Source organism: Bradysia coprophila, unplaced genomic scaffold (genome assembly GCF_014529535.1).
Source record: "Bradysia coprophila strain Holo2 unplaced genomic scaffold, BU_Bcop_v1 contig_93, whole genome shotgun sequence".
NCBI classification, from domain to species: Eukaryota; Metazoa; Arthropoda; class Insecta; order Diptera; family Sciaridae; genus Bradysia; species Bradysia coprophila.
This window is the reverse complement of record NW_023504021.1, coordinates 991,177-995,636: the sequence shown is the minus strand read 5'-3', so window position 1 is coordinate 995,636 and position 4,460 is coordinate 991,177. Positions and strand designations below refer to the sequence as shown.

Sequence of the window (4,460 nt, the reverse complement as noted above, 5' to 3'; positions counted from 1 at the left end):
GGCACAGACGATAATTTAAAAAGGAAAATGCTATTCGCATTACGTATTCTAGAGCTTTCGAAACCAAATATTATTAACGACTTTATAACAGAATATTAATTAGATCAAATAGTCAGTTATATTAACCTTTTATGAATCATATGGTTCAGGCATGTGTTTTGTTCCTACTTAATCCTTCTACAGATTGTGTGAGGGAGAAGTTTAGTCTGATACAACTAAATTCATTTCTACAATTTGTAGGAGTAAAGATTTTGGTTTGTTCCTACAGAATTCATCGTTCTACAAACTTTACAATGAAAGAGTTTTGTTTGTTCCTACCGAATTCATTTCTCTACATACTGAGTAAAGGTGTTGTTCGGTTTGTTCCAACTTCCAACTGAATTCATCCTTCTACAAACTGTGTAAGGAAGGACTTTGGTTTGTTCCTACCGAATTCATCCTTCTACAATTTGTGTGAGGAAGGAGTTTGCTTTGTTCCTACTAAATTCGTCCCTCTACAATTTGTGCGAGGAAGGAGTTCGGTTTGTTCCTACTGAATTCATCCTTCTACAAACAGTGTAAATAAAGAGTTTGGTTTTTTTCATTCTCCTACAAACTGTGTAAGGAACGAGTTTGATTTGTTCCAACTGAATCCATCCTTCTACAATTTGTGTGAGGAAGGAGTTTGGTTTCCTCCTACTGAATTCATCCTTCTACAATTTGTGTGAGGAAGGAGTTTGGTTTCCTACTACTGAATTCATCCTTCTACAATTTGTGTGAGGAAGGAGTTTGGCTTGTTTCTACTGAATCCATCCTTCTACACACAGTGTCAATAAAGAGTTTGGTTTTTAATTCTCCTACAAACTGTGTAAGGAAAGAGTTTGATTTGTTTCAACTGAATTCATCCTTCTACTAACTGTAAAAGGTAAGAGTTTGGTTTGTTCCAAATTTACTCATCCGTTTACAAACTGTGTACAGAATGAGTTTGGTACTGAATTCATACTTTTTCAACTTGAATAAGGAAGGTTTCTGTATTCTGATTGATCAACTGAATTCATCCTCCTACAAATTGAATGATGAAGGTGTTCGTTTTTTTTACTGAATTTATCCTTTGACGAAATACGCCTCATTTCGTCATTTTGTTGGACCTTGACCAAAGGTCACTTCCTCAGAATGTGCGAATAGCGAAGAAGAGGCTATTCGTATGTACATACATTGTGCGAATAGTCACTTCATAATATGATGAGATGACGAATAACGCACATAGACAAAAAGTACTAGCAGAAAAATTCAAGGTGCCAATGGGTCATCTCTAAACTGATCACAGCATATGCTGTGTCGTCTTCATTAATCTAGTACAAATAGTATATTACATTGGGTGCTGCGAAAGTCATACACTACATAAGAGACAACATAACCTCAACTTATACCAACAAAGCATATTTCCATCTGTGAGCTTAATTCAAGGAAGTTGGCAACCAATCATATTCGCTTTACTCCATTGGTTCTTGAAGATTACGCAATCGCATGTCAACAAAACGACGACGGAACACTTCATTCCAACATTGAAATCTCCCAGTCAAGTAACGCAAAGCGAACATCAATTCAATTTAACGGCGCTGCAATCAGATCTGGTGTGGTTACCTTTCGTCTTGTATTTCACTCATCATGGCTGAACATTTCATCGAAATCTCCCAGTCAACGAAAAACAGGAGTAATTGTACACATTCAGCACACCGGAACGAACAGATCTGGACCAGTTTTCAAATGTATATCTTCTTCTTTCTTCTTTTTCAGCCTGTTTCTATCCACTGCTGGATGTAGGCCTCTCCAACTTCTTTCCATTTCGTACGATCCATTGCCATTTGCTGCCAGTTTGTACCTGCAATATTCTTAATTCCGTTTGTCCATCTCTCTGGTGGTCTACCTATAGCTCGTCTTTTATATGGTCGAAAGTTCATGATCTTTTTGGTCCAACGTTCGTCTGTCCTTCTTGCAATATGTCCCGCCCAGCTCCATTTCAGAGATGCTATTCTTTCCATGACATCAACGACCCTGGTTTGTTGTCGAATCCATTGATTCGTCATTCTGTCTCTGAGTGTTATTCCAAGCATACTCCGTTCCATGGCTCTTTGTGTCACTCTCAATTTATCTTCGGATGCTTTCGTTAAAGTTAACGTTTCCGCTCCATAAGTGAGCACTGGAAGGACACAAGTGTCGAAAACTTTGCGTTTTGTATATCTACATAGAGTCAATTGATTGTTTGGCCATTCCATTAACATCGTATTTCAATTCGCGTGACTGAACATCTCTCGAAGATGGAAATCGGGAAATTCGTAATCAATGGCTAGTGGTCACTCATCATTATGAACGGAAGTTACTGGTTGGGATTAAAACTTGAATTTTCTTTCGCAATACATCTAGTATGTATATTTTGTTCGATTGTGTTATCCTATACGTCATTTTAAAATAAATAAAAGAACCAGAAAATGTCTGACTTTAAATTTGGTCATCTCTTGAAATGCTGCGTTAAGTCAAAGTATACAAAGACACTGAAAATAATGCGAACCCTCAGCTGACTACGAAAAAGTTCTCTTGACGCATTTTCAACACTACATCAAAATTATGTGCACTGAAAGCTTACTTTCAGCCGGCCTAGGTCATCTCTATTGGGCCCAGCGACAGTCATGTCTGACCAGGTCAGCGCGCGGGTCTATCGTTTGTCGAACTTGAAAATAGTAAACTTTATCAGCGAATTCGATGTGGTTAACATAAATTCGAAACACTTAATGTGTGCACCTGCATCTAAGCCGCACATTCATGCTGGAATCTGAACTTAATACACATTCCGTTAGCGATGAAATGTTTGGTGAGTTAAGATTCTTCAAATAAAATCTAAAAAATATTTTTGTCACAAAAAGTCAAAAACGAAAAATTTCGAAGATTTTTCTCTTTGCATTTTGCTGTGCAGTTTGTGCTTGTGGATCACGATTCCATCGACGTCAATTTGAAAATGATTACTTTGATGCACGTAAGTTTTGTAAACGCTCCAGAAGCAACGCTCTAGTTGCTATCCGCAGAAATGGTAACAGGTTCAGATAGTCAGGCATATATAGAATACCGATGACGAATGACGTTTAATTTTCAACACTCTTTGTTGCAACTCGCCAATAGTTTCTCCATTAATGCTAAATATCATTGCACAGCGGCGCTACTTGCAATTTGCAAGAAAAGGTGTGATGCATAGAGGAAAATCATATCGTCAACCAAAGGTACAATTTATACTGATAAAAAGAAGGCAATATCGACAATAATTGTAGTCAGCGCAACGTCACCTGCTACACTTTCATTTATTTCTTTGTGACTAGCAAGAAATTTTTGCGATTTTTTAAATGATCAAAACGAACGGTCGATTAGAGTTGTTACATCATACACTGTACACGGTTTGCTAGAAACGAACTTAATTAATTGAGTCGCTCGACAATTTTTAGCCCCGTACGAAGTACAAAGGGGCTTATAGGATTACGCTGCCGTGCATAATTGATGGAACGGACAGACAACATTTTTATTGCGGATTCGTCATCTATGAACATATGTAAACACTTTGCCCATACCGTCTGCTTCGAATCCCATCAATTATACAAGGCATCGTAATCCTATAAGCCCCTTTGTACTTCGTACGGGGATAAAAATTATTGGTGGTCGTCAGTCGCTCATTTAAGTTCGTTTCAAGCGAACCGTATGTCTTTTGGAACTGTCCTCAAATGTTAGAGGCGATAGGGTGTTAAAGAAAACGTTGCAAATTTGGGTCAATTTTGACTCTGGTAGACGAGGCTGAGGGGTTGTCGAGGATTCTTTAAAATTTTGTGACGTCATTTGTTTTTCTATTTTGTGCTTACGTCTAGAGAGCTATGACGAAACAAATACAAACGCAGCTTTCTCAACGCAATCTGATCTACACATGTCACACAACCGGGCGTTTGCGCGACAATTAGTCGAGGACGAACATTACAACTGGCTACCGCAACTTATTCTCCGAAGGTCGTATGGCGGCACGTCGAAGGCCGATCCAAAGCTATTGCGATCAATGGTTGGCTAAAGCTTATAATTTTTAACGAATTGTCAGAGAGGTGATAATATGGCGACTGAAACGTCGCTTCCAAGCGATGTCCATGTTATCAACTCTCTGCGAATTGTTTGTTTTGAGAAATAAACAAGTGCAAAGGAAAATTGTTTTTTTTTTTGCCTTCCCCTTTTCGAAAGTTGAGCATTACATAGTAGTGTGACCCACGCGATAATGATCCAATGCAAATTTCAATTGAAATTTACTAATAACGAACAAAAAATCGGTGTAACTTCGTCTACTTTTCAGACTTCGGTAGATTATGGCATTCTCTTTGATATCCAACACTTTAGACACCAACGAAACTTGATCGGAGGACGACGTGTGATGAAAACCACTCTGCCAAAGAAATAAACGC

General features: G+C 38.3%; 1 long non-coding RNA gene across 1 annotated transcript; it reads left to right on the top strand.

Annotated features, from left to right (window-relative positions):
- The first annotated feature begins 2,691 nt into the window (after window positions 1-2,691).
- Window positions 2,692-4,023, top strand: LOC119084754. The gene is made up of 3 exons (XR_005089135.1): window positions 2,692-2,848; window positions 2,923-3,010; window positions 3,885-4,023. It is a non-coding gene; the product is annotated as an uncharacterized LOC119084754 (long non-coding RNA).
- The last annotated feature ends 437 nt before the right edge of the window (window positions 4,024-4,460 follow it).